The following is a 17,261-nucleotide window of genomic DNA, read 5'->3' as shown; positions in this document are numbered from 1 at the left end:
GACAATGGCAAAAACACTCAGCTTTTACAAACCAATGGATAACATCACAGTGATGGCCATCTTTTATATACAGTCTAATGTAACCTGCAACATCTCAGTACCTTCTGCAGGTGACCCAGACCGTTGTACTACTGCATAATCTGTACTTGATCTTGTTTCTTTAGATATTTATACTTTAGATATTAAGAATTTGGGAAAGAAATTACCTTGTCAATGTAAACCTCTAGTGGATAACCAGCACAACCTCTGGCCAATTTGCCCAAGGAACTACAACCATTATAGTGAGACAATAAGTCCAAAAATAGAGCAAGGCCACATCGAGGCAACAGAATTAGATCTTGAGTGATACATATTCCCCGAGGACGATGGTGACCAAATTTAATCTTTACACCTGAGGACAAATGGATAAATCTCACAACTAAAACAGCACACACAAAGACAGAAATGTGCATTTGCATTCTTGTTCTCAGATGGTGTGTGCGTGCATGGTGCAAGAAAGAGTGGATGCACTGTTAACTTCTTTTATTTAATAGTTTTTAGTTAACATTGCTGTTTGCACCTTCTTGTGATTGCCAGACACAGCAATAAAAAGAATAAGAAAGAAGTGTAGTTTCACCGAATGTGAATCTGAGACATTTACCAGAGAAGCGGCGAAAAGGAAATGGGTTTTTTATGTTCTCAGCTCTGGGATCACAAACAGAAGCAAAACGACCGAAAGGGAAAGGCTATCAACTCTAAGGTGACAGAAATTTAGCTTAGCCAAGGGAAGAAAATTAAATCATTACGCATCAGCGCAGTAATTTATAGTACCCATAATCACCAATTAAAACTTAGTAAACACTAAATGGCTTTCAGTGGCTAACTGCACATATTAGCACCACCTGTATTAATTACCCATTTTGACTACACTGTACAATATTAGGCTTGACCTGACCAAGAAAATGGTCTGAAATCTGACTCCGTTTATATGGTGGAAATGTATTTTTGTTTTTCTATAAATGTTAATAAATCTGACATCAGAACATGCCAAGAACACCACCATGTGCCCTGACCTTTAAAAAAACAAACAAAAAAACATGGCTGCATCTAGGGCTGTGCGATATGAAAAAAAATCTCATATCCCGATATTAAGACATCTATCGTCCCGATAACGATATAAATCACAAGAATGTAATATTTTCTGTAAATTCTGTGACTCTCGGGCAGCTCGACTTAGTGAAGTGTTTCCAGCTGGGCGGCGTACCTGGAGTCGAGTGTTTTAACCGATGCATGAAACGATACATTTTTAGACGTAAGTTGTAACGCCCGCCGTTTTCTTTGTGAGTATTTATTACACAATGTGCTGCGGGGAAAAGCCTGTTCTAACGTTTGAATCTAAGGTTTATTTTTTAGCACCTGACGGCTCTTTTTTGCTTCTCATCCGTAAACGCTCTGCATACCCTTTCATGTGATTCAGTTTATTTTGAAAAGTCTCAACAGGATCTTGAACTTTATTGTGAAAGGTTAATGTGGAAACTAAACCAGCGGACACGCGATGGTTTTGCCGTCGTTGTTGCTAACGACAATGCATAAAAACAGGCGCTTGTCCATCTGTAGTGTGGTTATATTAAAAATAAGACAAAGAGAGAACTTTAGGAAATTAATATAGCCACTACAGTGACCATCAAAACCATGAAAAAAATATTGCCCTAAACAGTTTATTTTACAACACCACGAAACAAACGATAGCGTAAAATGAAACTATAGACGATTTTATATCGTTAGCCGATACATATCGTTATATCGAACAGCCCTAGCTGCATCTGGATATTTGTAGCTTAATCACCAGGCTGGGTGGCTTTTCTTTAGCACCTTCTGAGATAAAAGTGGTAAATGCCCAATGTGCTTACATGACCAGTATAAGGCAATACACCAAATGAAAACTGTTGAATATTAAGGCTGTTCTTCCTTCCCTGAGGACTTCAGGAACACTGAATTGTGCCATTTATGCGCCCCCAAGGAGGGGAAAGCTACAACCCAACTGTGCATCTGCAACATAAACCAGATGCTCCCATCCCCATTTTAAAAGCTTTTGACCACTGGCAGCTTTAAAGTCTCACCCTGACTTTAAAGTGTATCTAGAAATCTCTCAAAGAGATGAACAGATGAAGAAAACTAAAAAAAAAAACAAAAACACCACAGCTGAATTCACTGTTAGGTTCTTACGCATGTTTGTTTCATAAGAGGAGCAAACCTCTTATTCTGGTCCACCAACAGCACTCAAACCCTGAAGGGTTTTACTTAAGCACACTTCGGTTCAGAAGTCAGCTGTGTGTAATATTAGTTTAGGTGAGACTCCAAACGACAATGGTGCTATATTATATTAAAAAAGAGACACTCTGAGCATAACTACTATTGTTCTACAACACACAAAATTAGAGAACATCTATAAGGTCTAATAATAGTTTATCTGACTGACTCCTGATTCATTCTGCAAACTGGAGCTACCATATGAGTAGGAATGTGTTATCTCATTGCCAAATGACTAAGCCGTACAGCTGAAAAAGCTAGCATTATAATACTTATAAATTAATCTTTAAAAACATGTCCTCGTTTCTCCTCAAAGTTGCTGATAACTAAAGGAATGCTGTTATTTCTCTGCAGGAAAAAAAAAAAGAAAAACCAACTTTGACCCGTAAGCTGATTCATATGATTCTCACACGACCATACACATACCTCTCATCTCGGCATGAGGTCGGTGTCTGCAGGGAAACAGGAATGAAGCAAAACATAAATTCTGGTACCAAAGACATGTAAGTGAAACCTCTTGTGCTCACTGTTACAAAACAAGTATATTGGTTTGTGCCAACAAGACCAATAAAAGAAAAAATTTAATAAGAGATTTGTGAGGCTGGGAGATATATGCACATGGGTACTTTGTCACACTGCGTATTTGACTACAACTCCTTAGAAATGTAATTCTACTTAAAAAGCAATAAATGTACACATGGTTTCTCAAGTATTGCAATATTTTGAGCCCTTGAAATGTGATAAATCCCCCCAAAAGTCAGGCAGTTTTACAGACCTGTGATGGTTACATCAGAGCGGATTAAGCCTCCACTTTTTGATCCACACCAATAAGCCGGGAAGCTACATAACTAAAACCTTGAGCCAAGTGGGGAATGGGAACAACTTTTTTCTTGAGACAGGAAAAAAACAACATGTCAGAGAAGAGGGTTTTCTTAGTAAGGCCTCAGGCCCACATAAGAGGGCAGATGTCAGCTGCCACATGGACAAAACTGCCAGCAGATGGTCTGAGGAAAAAATGAAGGACCACAGTCACAGTCTGGCGTGGCAGGAGAGGAAACATATGACACACCTGAGTTTAGGTCATGCATCTCTGCAGACAATCACCAAAAACAGCAGGGAACATAATAGGTTGTGAATTGTTTTTTATCTCACACATAACTGCTGTCCTAAGCAGTCATTCAACAGTGGTGAGACATTACAGCACTGACACACAACAGCAAACTGTTACAGCCTAGCTTAACTGCCTCATAAAGCACAAGCAAGCCTACACTTTGCGGTTACAGAGGGACTACTTTCGTCAAACCGTGTACAAGCATTTACCAATGTTATTGGTAACAACAATGATAAAGGTAGTCATCTCAACAGGTGAAACCAGCAATCCTCTTATCAGAAGTAGCTATTCTGTATATGCATCATAAGAACCATCTCACCATGAGCTGCAGTGCAGGTTTCATTGCAGCAGACTCAGCACAGGTGGTAGGTGAAGACTACTACAAACTGATCCCAAGGTACTTTGTCAGCAACTGAAAAACATGGTAAATGAATGACCAAGAAATCCTTCCAAAAGCCCTTAAATGTCCATGTAAAACAAATCTGAGAAAACAAGGTTGGCACATGCCATATGGTTAAACCCCAGTATCCCACTGGGATTTGAAAATAGGTTGTCGGCTTCTGTGACACCTTCAGGTTCACATGTAAACAGACCGCAACTCCCCTTAAACTCCTTGCAGTCAGAGAGCGTGACAATGCTGTACAAGCATAAACATCTTTTCTGCACGATGCCACTGACTCACGCGTACACTGATGCTGAATTTGCTGTTTACAGCCATGGATTCTGCAGGAAAATTCAAGAAGCAGCTAAATGACACGAGGTTGCTGTGGTGAGACGCAGGTGCATGGCTGATGCTCTGTGGCCTGGAAGCGTGCTCATCACAGTGCAAAAACAGATTCAGACTGCAGTGCTGGATAGTGTACATACAAGTGAACTCAACTATCAGCAAAGGAATACACAATGCAAAAAAGACAACAAAATAAAAGAAATATAGAGTGATCCTTACCTCTGATTTAAAAGTATGCCCAAAACATTTGAACAAAGGCACAAATTCACGCCGGACAAATGCAGAATGTGGACCGCAGCACTAACATAAGTAACAGGTTGACTGTTTTGAGGCTTTTGAGTCCAGTGATTTAACTAATTTGTGCAGAGAGGCGGGGAGGCACAGAGGGGGAATGTGCGTGTCTGCGTGTCTGAGCAGTCAGGGATCAACCACCTGACCAACTACTTGGTCATAGATGTGTGAATGTGTGCATAGATGTGTAATACCAGGACATTCTGCCCATTTTATCATTTGACTTTTGATGTAAATTAGTTACTTGCAAACCTGAAATGAACCAAATGCCCCCTAACAGTGTTGTCTCATATCTGTTCATGAAAAATTAAAAAAAACAAATAAAAGAATTTAAACTCCTGTACCTCCTGATGTCTGCACCACTGACCCAAGTCATGTCTACTCAAGTTTTTCTTACACAAGACTGAGATTAGATTAGTTATATTTATTATCATTTCACACATCTTTGTATCTGGGGCAACTGGAAGACATTAGAAACATTCAACAACAACAGGCTCCAAAACAGTAACTTTACTTTAGCACAACAACGCACATGTAACACACCTATCACCTTCCAAAGCACACAGGACCCACAGCACTGTGTTTTTCTCAGCACAATTTTCTTGGACACTTAAAATCTTACTGAGTCTGCAATAAAGCAGAAGGTTCAAATACTTTCTTAACAACTGCTAGTTTTAAGTCACCTAGTCAGCTAACCACAAAAGACACTTAGCTTAATTTTTTGAACATACTACCTTGTGATACTCAAGAACACACTAATCCTCGTCACTGGGCTGATGGTGAAACGAACAAATACCAGGACCTCTGTGTGGACGCTCTTCAGTTACAACATGGCAGCAGTGATACTCTGTGCGGAAGCCTTTGCAGTACTGACTTTACCACAATAAAGTATCTAAACTTTGCCCTCAGCACAGGTGTTGTTTAACTAAAGGTAGTTCAACTCCAGACAGTGAAAGTTAAAGCCACTGGAAAGACTTTATCACCCAAATCAGATTCCAAGGGTATTGTTACCTGAAGCTAAACTAGAAACTGAAATCAGGTGTTTAAAAAAAAAACGTAAATGGATAAGGAAGAAAAAAAACTAAAGCAGAATTTTGCACTTACAAACCAACTGCACTGAAACATACACTTAGCCACTCTATTGCACCGCACCATGTTCTGCATAATTTCCTGATTTAATTACAGTTAACAGGGAAGTAATGTAAGTAATTAGTAAGACTAATTTTGTGGTCAAAGTAGAAAAAAAAAAATCAAGTGACAACGTTAGATTTAAATCAGTGGCTTATGGTGAAACAAGAGAACATTATGGCCAAATGCCATTTTAGTAATTACACTGCAGGACAAGCCTTACAGAAAAAAAATAGTTATAAACAACAAAAAAAAACTGTTTCAATCATACATCTGCCTCTTAAAATTCTTCAGAACTTTTAGTGGTTCTTTAGTGCATTACAAAGCAGCACTTTTTCATTCAGCCCATTGAGCATTTAAAATGTACAATGATTCTTCTGTTTCTTATCTCAGTATCAGACAAACTTTGATTGTCAGCTGATCGTCTGACATTTGACTCTAGAGCACGCAAGTGAACAGCCCAGGGTCTTTGACTTTGTCATATGACCAAAAGACGTTTTGTGGCTTGTTCAGATGCAATTTTCCAAACCTTTGCATTGCTGTCTGCTTATTCAAAAAGAAGAGGCCTTCTCCTGAGAGCCTCTTTCCAACAAGTCATACTTGTTTTTTCTCATTGTAATGTCATGAACTTTAATGTTCAACATGCTAAGTGGGGCTTATAGAAGCTAAAATGCATGTTGCTTGCTTGTTTTTTCCCCTAGTTTTTCTGACCACTGACCTTGGGGTGAATTGGCTGATATGTTGACTTCTGGGAAGATGGACAACTTGAATGTTTTCCAGTTGTGAATAACTTTTTTCCATGTGGAATGGTAGACTTCAAATTGTTTGGAAATGACCTTAAAACCCTTTTCGCATTGAAGGGCAGCATCAACTGCTTCTCTAAGCTCAAAACTGATGTCTTTCCTCCTCAGCAGCGTGTTAACACACCTGAACGATCCAGACCACAAAACTGCCAAAACTTCTTTTAACAAAGAATCACATTTGTATTTGCTTGGTGGCACCTGCCTGCTACTTACCCTCTTAACCCCCACAAAAGAATTTCTACTTAGTTTTCCCACATACAGCTTCTAAACCTCGGCTTATTTTGTTAAATAAATAATGGCATAGTATAAAATGTTGTTTTATTCACATGAGGTTTCTTATCTAACGAGACTTTTTGTTTTGCTGTAAAAACCTTAAAATCAAAGGCCACACTGTATTCACATGACTGCATGTGGCAAAAAAAGGTTTAGTACCTAAGCTTAACAATTACAGGATAAACAGACCTGTATTGTAGAGTAATCTCAGCCTTGGTTTAAGACTGCTGGTTTACAACAACCCTTGTATTATAAACTCAAGCCCTTAAGTTTGAAAATCAGTGGTATTTGCAAACTAGAGAAAGTCTAACATAAGAAACAATTGCATTATGGGAATTACAGGATCCAACATAAGCTACTCTTATTAAGGTGTCTACACACTCTGATTTCAGCAATCTTATAAGTTCATCACAAGTTACACTGAGCAACACGAATCTAATAAACATGGACATCAACTTTGATGCAAGTACACTGTATGATGATAGCGCCCGTTATTGAATCAGGGCCAAGAACCACGGCTGTTATTTCTTTTCTATTTTCTACATCCTCTTTAGTTGGAGAACAAATTATACACACGTTTCTTCTTCGTCAGAATCAGTTTTCCTTTTTCACATTTTTTATTTCATTTCATACAGTTTCCTGTTGGTTACTAGCAGACCGGTCACGCATTATCCAAATTTCCTGGATGTCTTTGTAGGCAATGGAGCATAATCAAGAGTCCAATGAAATGTAGATAAACAGACATGATTCCACTATTTAGTCTATGAATAATGATCAGTATTGGCTAAAATAACTACGTATATAATTTCTGGGATTATAAAGGGCCACCAATGTGGTGCCACAACATTTGGGACTGCCCAAGACTCATCTAGTATGTACCTGACTTTAGGGATTAAAAGTCAGTATATCCCAGGAGCCTTTCTTTATTCTGATCCTTCTAGTCCTCCTCACTCAAAGAGTATATCTGAACAAGGAACCACACTAAAAAGAGTTATTTAATTTAATTACCTAACGAAGCAGAACGCATATGTACAGAAGTGTGGACATCTAGATGCTAACAGGTGCTGCACTTGTGAGATCTTTAACCTACTCCCTTAATTGTGGTTGGTTTGGATATGGCATGTAATGCAGTGGAACCACATTGGGGTGGGGATGTAATAAGCCAACCTTTCCAGCTTTAGCAATTCAGCCAACGGCCTTAAGTCAGACCAAAGCACACCTAAATAAATGAGTGTATATCCTGCAGTAGCTGTTTCATCAATTTTCCACCCAAATGTTACACATATATTTTAAGCAGAGAGTAAATATGATTCAGTACATAACTACATACTTCAATGTGACTCATTGTGTTACATACACCAAATAAGGCACTGTGCTAGGAAGTATTTTTAGCCTTTCTGGTTACATATAGATGTGAAACTCAGAGTTGCATTAAACTTCATGACATCACTTTCATAGTGCCTACATTACAACATTACATAATATTTTTAGAAGTGTTAGACTAGAAGCTATTTTGCCACAAGGACCATGACCAAGGTGAAAATCTAATAAATTTGTTGAATTTGTCTGCCTCAAACTTATTACGTTTATTCGTTTTTCTTCCCCCTTAATTTTTTTAATTTTCTATAAAGGTTAGTTTCAATTATTTTATTTAATTACTATATCATAGATGGCATTTGTCAAGTGCAAGATTTAGGGATTTCAGATTAGGTATTACAACCTTCCAAACACCACCAGCCACACACTCGGATCCTTGCCAGGTAGAACTCGCTGTGTTAAAAATAAATAAATAAATGAATTAATTAAATAATTAATTGATTCCCAGTAATGAACATTTTTCCCCTTTCAGGATTCCTTATAGGCAGAAATGAAATGCCAAAGTATTATTATACCAACTTAGTACACTTTAAAACTGCAACTTAATATTGAATGAACTAGGTTACAGCACTGCCGCTGGACCGAATGTAGAGGAAACACACGCACGCAATATTTTACTCAAGCTGGCTGTTAATCAAGACGGTCAAACATGGCAGTTGCAATTGCAATAAAATCAGCACTGCAAGAAAAGTAAAGGGGGGGGGGGGGGCGTTTACTCCACTGCATCCATTTTAAGCTTTAGCTATTAGTTACTTTGAACATTTAGTTTTTTAAAACAAATATCCAATCGTTATAGTAGTACAGATTAACTTAAATTAGTTTTACGCGGGTCAGTAAACTCTGCTGGCAACAGGAAGAAAATAAATGTTGGACGCTGAAAAGGGGATCACTGATTCAACGAGACAGACGATGAGAAAATGAACAAATGCGCGGACATTTCACCCGGATCACTTTGACGATGCTGATTTCAATTAAGAGCTTATAAAAAGACTTTGTGGTGATGCTCAGAAATTTAGTACAATAGAGTGAATATTTATAGAGAGGGAGGGTACTGTTTGAATGCCATATTTGCATATCACCAAATGCAGTCGCTCCACAATGGCAGCTCCCCACGCATGCAGTGTTCAGCAAGGTGGGTGAAAGCCGTGTAATGTCTACAAGTTCAATAAAAATCAGAAACAGACCAGTCACACAAGTTAGACTAGGGAGAACCGTCTGCTGTTGAGGAATCGCAGTAAAATCGCCAATCACTCATCAATAAACTGATCAGAGGGAGGGCTGAAATCCGCACGTGGTTCGAATATCAGACTAAGCGTGCTACACTTCCGCGTCCTTGAGACGTGATTTCAACACGACAGCGTTAAAAGGCACAAAAATGAACACTTGAAGTAGTCGCTTATGTTCAAAACACCGGAATACCTCACAGAGGTACTATTTCAAAGCCCCTCACTTCACAGTCAGCCCGTTCTCGGAAGGCTAACGCTAGCCTGGAAAGGAAGACAACAATCCAACCAGCTAACATAAGCTAGCAGACGACTCACAGGAAATTAGCTCACAGTCTAGAAAGACCAACGATATAAAGAACGGTGTTATGTTTCGTTACAAATGTTCGCAACAGCGGCGAACAAAATCCACGAGCCGTGGATAACGCTGCCCGGGTCCATGTTGTGGGAGTGAATGATAACAAATGGGTTTTTTTATATAGTTACCTCACTCGAGTGCCGTGTGCATCTCCTCTCCGCTCGTTACCAAAAAAAAAAAAAAAAAAAAAGTCGTCCAGCTTTACGTGAACGTACGAGAGACCAGCTCATTCACCAACGCCTGCTGAGAACTTTACGTGGAGTTCGTGGGGGTGGTCCTTAAGTCTACGTAAAGTGCGCAGTACACCAATGAAAGCGCTGACGTTTCTTTCCGCCAAATGGTGTCTGGTCTGTCATATGACTGTCTGAGGAGTTCACGTTCTTTTTTCCCTCAAGCTGTTTGTAAACAAGAACACGGCAAATAATTACATATTACAATTATTAACGTTACACTTAAGGGAGACGAGGCGCAAATTATAAATAGTTATTATTATCTTACTTCATAAGAAATATATGCGCAGTAAGTAACAGCACAATTTCAATAATAATAATAAATATTAAATAGCAAAAAGAGTTTAAAAGCAATCAAGTTAAATTAAACCACTGTATCTTAAATAAAGTCAAGTCAAAATTATATGGTTATAATCAGTTCATTGATTTTACCTCTGCTCTAACTTTATAAAGATAAGATAAGATAAGATAACTCTTTATTGTCATTGCACAGTCATACATAGTACAGTAGTACAATGAAATTGGAAAAACTGTCCTACGTCGGCACTACATATAACACAACACGACACGATATGACACATCACAACGTAACAAACAACACAACACAGTATATTAACTTAGTATAAAAAAGAAGAATAAGTGTATGTGTATTGCACACTGTTATTATTGCACATTAATTATTATTGCACCTTGTTATAAATATAAATATTATTGTTATCGTTTTAAACATTGTTACCTCCCCCTAAAAAGTCCAGGGAGGTATCCAGTCAGGTCAGCTATTTACATTGATCAGGGCTATTGCCCTGTTGTAAAAGCTGTCCTTGAGTCTATTTGTTCGGGACCTCAGCAGCCTAAACCTCCTGCCAGACGGCAGCAGCTTAAACACCCGGTGTCCTGGGTGTGTGCAGTCCCGTAGGATGCTGCGTGCCCTCTTGAGACAGCGAGTGCTGTACAGGTCCTTCAGGGAGGGAAGAGGATGTCCAATGATTTTTTGGGCCATGTTGATGACCCTCTGGAGTGCCTTTCTGTGTGCTGTGGTGCAGCTGGAGAACCACACACCGATGCAATATGTCAGCACACTTTCAATGGAGCAGCGGTAGAAGACGGTCAGCAGCTCCTTCTTCAGGTCCATTTTTCTGAGGATTCTCAGAAAGTGGAGACGCTGTTGGGCCTTCTTTAAGACTGCAGAGGTGTTAGAGCTCCATTGGAGGTCTGTGTCTATGTGCACACCCAGAAACTTGAAACTGGAGACCCTTTCCACGCACTCCCCGTTGATGCTGACAGGCTGCAGCTCGGACTTCCTCCTTCTGAAGTCAACTACCAGTTCTTTTGTTTTGGTGGTATTGAGGTCCAGGTTGTTGTCTGCACACCAATCTGACAGCCTCTGAACTTCAGCTCTGTATGCAGTCTCATCTCCCCCTGAGATGAGCCCCACCACAGTGGTATCATCTGCAAACTTGATGACTGTGTTGTCTGGGTGGGAACTAACACAGTCATGTGTGTACAGAGTGTACAGTAGGGGACTCAGTACACAGCCTTGTGGAGAGCCGGTGTTGAGGCTGAGGGCTGAGGAAAGATGAGGCCCCACTCTAACTCTCTGTACACGGTCTGAGAGGAAGTCTCTGATCCAGCGGCAGGTGGTGGAAGGAAGTCCAATTTCCAGCAGTTTATCTATTAGTCTGTCCGGGAGTATCGTATTGAAAGCAGAGCTAAAGTCAACAAAGAGCAGCCTGGTGTAACGGCCCTGCACTTCCAGGTGAGAGATGGTGGTGTGGAGCATTGTAGCAATGGCATCTTCAGTTGAAAACAAGTTTGTGGAGCATTTCACCCTCTTTGTTATATTTTCTTGGTCTAGTCAAATGACTTTCAATCACCAATAGAGCCAAAGTGACCATTAAAGGAACCACCAAATTGTGACTGGGTGACTGGACTGTCATATGACTGTCTGAGAGAGATCATGCTCCTTCTTCTTCTTCTTCTTCTTCTTCTTCTTCTTCTTCTTCTTCTTCTTCTTCTTCTTCTTCTTTTCCAGGCTGTTTTTAAACAAGAAAACCATAAAGGAATTATAATTCGCAATTAGGAGAAACCAATGGCAATTTCATACTTAATAATTTATTTGTTTATAAGTTACAATAAGCAACAATACGACTTAAATTTACAAATACAAGTCTTAAATAAACTGCATATCGCAATGTTTCTGTTACTTATTTGTGTAAGAATATAATGAAACAGTTTGGCCTTTGTTTGAAAGTCATGAAATATGTGTGTCTGGCAGTTCATCTTCTTCTCTGACATTTAGATGAACTTTGCATTGGCTGTTTCTTTCTGCCAAACTGTGTCTGGGCTGCCACATGACTCTAGAATAATCTTCTTGATTATTTTTTACTCATTTTGAAAAAGAATACTTTACATTCCTTAATAACTTATATATACTTATATAGGCTACAACAGATAATTAGCAAAGTGAAAGTGTCTTGGTGAATATAATTTAAAAAAAAAACATAATTGAGCAGTATGTATATTGTTTTTAATAGATCTATAACCGAAAAAGTTAATTCCTTTTATAAGAGGTTTCAGAAGAAGAGATGGGAACTGAGAGAACTGTACAGCCAGCAACAACCTGAGAAAGTGAACAAAGCCTTCATCAGATGAATACACCCTCTAATTTTAACTCACATCCTCATTACTCGCGATCACTGGCTGTGTCACATTAAGGTCAACACCTTTGCTCTGACAACAAACATGCCATGATTACAGGGCGTTAACAGTGTATGACAAAGTGTTCAACTGGAGTTTCTAGTTTTGTGTCAGTCATCCTTTTCTATGAAGTGAAAACTACGTCTTAACATTCTGTCCATTTTACTTTAGTCTTCACTTGCTACACAAACATCTCAGTGGCCCACACCAAACATTCAAAGCAGTCACACAGAAGCACAAACAAGGGGGTCTATTAGAAATCTCATTTTATATATCACACAAAATAACCATCAGTCTGAACTAAACGTGACAAAGTGGGAGCAGCTCTGCACTCCATCAGACAGGGAATGTACAGAGGCTGAATAAGCAGCTTAAATAAGCTGAATCTTCCTTTTTTTAATGTGCAGGTTCTTTATTCACTTTAAACAAAGACACAGCTTGTACTCCAGCAACAGAGTATTATAAAAGTACAGGAAGCATACAATAATAATAACAATAACAACACAAAAACGAGAGTGAAGCTTGCTAAGAACATAACTAAACAATTTTTGTCTTACAATAAACAACTTGAGCAGGGTTTTTTTTTTTTAATCAAAAGTCTGTGTGTGGATTACCACTGGGACATGAAGCCACATGACCATCAGAGGATCATAGCTACCGCTGAAGGCACAGAAGTCATGTCCTCAGCACTGTCTCTGGGAATCAGGGATTTTAATCACCTAGACAAGGGTTTATATTTATATTACATTAGAAAATGTGTCTCCTGATGTGCGCCTCAAAAAAGGAGAAAGAGATCTTTGAAGACTTACCTTCAAGACTAAGCTCAGCTGATTTAGCCAAAAGAGGATCTTGACCTTGGATATCACGCAGCAGCATTTATCTAAAAAAACAGAACTACTTCTGGGTCTGGACAAACAGCAATCACTGAGGGAGTCGTTAATTTCCATCTTCACCAAGATATCTTGCAGAATACTTTCAGTGTGGCTGCCTGCCAGCTGTAGCTCAGCAGAAAGCTTAGTGATGCAGTAAAAAATGATCCCAAAAATAAAGTTACTCAAACCATTGGAGTTAAACTATAAAGCCAAAGGTATTTGCTCGTCTGCCTACTCAAATATATATGTACTTGAGTGACATCCCATTCTTAATCCATACGGCTTAATGTTGGTTCACTCTTTGCAGTTGTAAAAGCTTTAGCTCTTCTCGGAAGACAAAGTTTGAGGAAGTTTGGAGGTCTGTAACGACTGACAATGCAGAAAGTCGGTAACCACAGCCTGCTCTGCGATTTTACATGGTCTACCACTTTGTAAGTGACTTCCTGTCATTTCCAGTCGATTCTACTTTGTTATAAGACCACTAACATTGACTATGAGGTATTTTTACAGCTGGATTTTATGCGCAGAGGTGGCATCCTATCAAGGCAGCACACTGGAATTGATTGAGCAGCCTGCATGCCTAGGTGCTTGATTTTATGATTTTGTAGAGTAAGACTGCACAGATTGGAACACCTGAACTGAATGATTTGGATGCTTGAGTGAATCCTTTTGGGAATATAGTGTAATTGTCTGTAAACGCTCCCTTGAGCGTGATCCAGTTATAACATACTAAGTTGTTGAAAAAGCCCATTAAAGTGAGTTATTAGAATAATCGTTATTTTTTGTCATGTAATCTTAAATTTGTCTTATTAAAACAACTGTATGACAAAATTAGGGGTAAAAATAGTATATTTATGGCATGAACACTAACTACCTTAGAGGCTTTGTGCTAGTTTCACCTCTGACCTCTCAGTTTGGCCGCTGATGTATTTACTCTGGACTTTTTATACAGTATATTGAGGCAATGAGATTTAAAACATAGCACTCCAAGGAATCCATCAAGGTGAAATGCACTGAGCTTTCCTGTCTGGTCGTATTATGTGGTACGGTACAGAAGAGGCTGAGCACAGCTGACCTTCACTGCCTTTGTGTAGGTGGCTCTGAGTTTGTGTGCGTGTGCAGGTGAGCGTGAGGCATTTGAACGCTCTGATGGGAGCACACAGCTAATTTCTGTTGGCCACACACCAGCTGGGTCCACGTCCCGCTCCTCCCCACCCCAGGTTTGCCTCCTCCCCTCCCACCGCATGTCGGCTGTCTCTCGTGATCATAGGGAGATTAATATCAAGTGATTGGCAGCCATGTTCTCGCTTAGCACTCCAGTCATGGTGCCCCGGGGTCTCTGCCAGTCGTAAAGCAATGGCAGAAGTGCCACTGTGGCTTTCACTGTCATTTAGCCAGTACCCTGCCCCAGCAGACAGAGGATGAAAAGTGCCAATGACTGCATTGAATTATGAGCTCAACTCAGCCCCGAACATATATACAACCCAGCACAGGGAGCCATTTCCTGCTGAAATGCCTCCTGCTGCAGATTACTGAGGTAATATTTCCTGGACTGCAACTAGAGCGGTTATGGTCTGCAGGCAATCTACCTGACGCAGCTTTTGCCCACAGAGGTGCAACCGGTATGAAAGACGAGGCATTGACTTGTGGTGAAATTGCCCTTTTTATCACACAGTGGTTAAAAAGGTGAGGTGATTTTTAATGAGGACAACTACTATAACGTTTCACACCAAACTGAGGCCATAAGAGGTTGAACAGCTACTATGCACAGTTACAGACACAAGTGAAATAGTTCATTCCAGTTATACAGCATACCCTATTATAAACCTATATTACCAGAGTCAAATTAAGGTCGTACATCTTGAATGTGTCCTTCCATTTGATGGAAATAGGCACTGGGGATATGTAGCCTGGATCCAGTGTGTGTGTGCATGTTCCTGGCTGACATTTTGCTGATACAGAGCAATACTGGCACCCCTGCAGACCTGCTGGAGCTCTGTCCTGGAGGGCAGCCAAAGACAGGAAAAAAAAGAGAGAAAACTGGAGCGAAAGGGAGAGACACGACAAGTGACAAGTTTTAAATATCAGTTCATTAGCAACCTGTAAACCTATCTAATGAGCACTCATGGATTTTTCATTCCCTTTAATCGGGTGGAGGTTGAAGAAAGGTGAGAGCGCTTGCTTGTTTTCCCCTCGGGTTTATTGTACTTGCCAAAGCTATAATGCACACACATACCACTGCAATAGCCAACGAACAGCTCCCCACCCAACAAGCTCACACGCTGTCGATCGATGCGAGCAGGGGAAGAGCGTCCAACAAGCTCCATTAGGCTGCATTTGGTCCATATGAATATCCACTGATGAAGCAGATTGACTTCTTGACCGTACTAGTCTTCAGAGACCTGTCTCATGATTGGGATCCATCAAAGACACCCAGTGTGTTCTTTGGAAAATACAATTTTAGCATTTTTTTTTTAAACCAGCTGATCTTAAAGGTCCAAAGGTGTTCACATGCCCAGTAACAAGGTAAATTGCAATTGTAAATGACTTATTTATTTCTAAGATCATGGCGACTACTCATTTAATCTTTTGATCAAACTTCTTTCTTTGTCAGGTAAGAAGACAAATGAATCCCACAACTACACACAGTCCCCACACACACCTCCTTTTATCGACATATTGACTTGCGTGGGTATTTGAGCAAGTGAATGACATTCTTGGTTACATTCAATCCAGTGACTTCAAGCTGAACAGTTCTTCTTGTTATCTGATGCAGTAAAATTGTTAAAAGAACCACAGTCAGACTCTTTAAAGAAACAAATTAAAAATGAGACATACAGCATACTGTATGTCTCACACTGCGAATGACTTATACATCACTTTAGGAGATCCTTTGAAGTCATTTTTAAATGGGTCAGAACAGCCCAGCCTATTATTTAAATAATCTTTTTCAGGTGCAGAGAGTTTCAAATAAGACTCGAGGCCATTGTTTTCAGCAGGTTTCTTTTCTTTTTGTTCAGCTTTACATCTTAATCTCTTCTTGGAATCAGTCTGCTTGCTTGTCATGGTCTATTTGCTGCGTACAGTTTTCTGATCCAACTAAATTGGTGGATGGAGACCTTTTGCTTTAGGTGAAATGGCTCAAAATGCATGTTGTTTTCATAAAGATGTGGTGCCACAGCCAGTTTTTGCTCATTTTTATAAATGAGTATCTATTTTAAAGCATACTGTATGTGTTACATCCATCATTCCTTGCAAGCATGTTTTCCCACTGTCCTCCAGCAGGTTGTTTCAGAACTATTTACATAAAATTTCCATGATTCATGACCACCTACTCTTCCTGTGGGCTTGAGAGGACCCTGGGGCCACACCTTCAGCCAATGAGAATACTGTCTAATGAATAATGCAAGATTCCTAACATTGCATCTTTTCTGCAAGTAACAGCTGCAGGTGAAGGCTTCAGAATCTCTTCAAGGGTGCGGACATCTTGATTTGGTCATCATCTTAACAGGTCACAATAGAAATTCTGACATAGAAGTCACACAGGTACTCAGTGGAGGTAGGGGCTCATGAAAAAGGTACCCATGTGTTTGGATTTTCTAGTGTAAGTTTTTAATTTTGTAATTTTTTTCTCCACATTCTCCACAAAGTTTAACATGGATCCTTTTTTTTGTTTGTTTTTATATTTCTGCGGTTCACATTATAATCACATTAACACTCATGTAACAAATATCTGTAACTGTTTATACCTTTGATTTTGTCTGTGTCAGCTCCTGAGGGATGTGTAGTTGTTAGAAATTAGTTATGAGTTATTAGCTTGATTAGAGCTGATGAGAACATAAAAAACAATGGTAGTGATTTAAGCTACAAAAGTATAAAACT

General features: G+C 39.5%; 1 protein-coding gene across 2 annotated transcripts in view; it reads right to left on the bottom strand.

Moving 5' to 3' along the window:
- The window catches only part of slc39a10 (solute carrier family 39 member 10), a 34,562-nt gene extending 24,787 nt beyond the window's left edge, over nucleotides 1-9,775 (bottom strand). Inside the window, exon 1 of one of the 2 annotated variants that reach the window (XM_085383611.1) lies at nucleotides 9,709-9,775. The gene's annotated coding sequence lies outside the window, so the exon portion shown is untranslated. The remainder of the gene's footprint in view (nucleotides 1-9,708) is intronic. The other variant, XM_085383609.1, reaches the window with a different exon arrangement.
- Between the last annotated feature and the right edge of the window lie 7,486 nt (nucleotides 9,776-17,261).

This window comes from Rhamphochromis longiceps, linkage group LG16, assembly GCF_057381845.1.
Source record: "Rhamphochromis longiceps isolate RC_006_pf linkage group LG16, R_longiceps_female_GT1.1, whole genome shotgun sequence".
NCBI lineage: Eukaryota > Metazoa > Chordata > Actinopteri > Cichliformes > Cichlidae > Rhamphochromis > Rhamphochromis longiceps.
The sequence above is the reverse complement of the archived record's forward strand: the minus strand, read 5'-3'. Positions and strand labels throughout refer to the sequence as shown.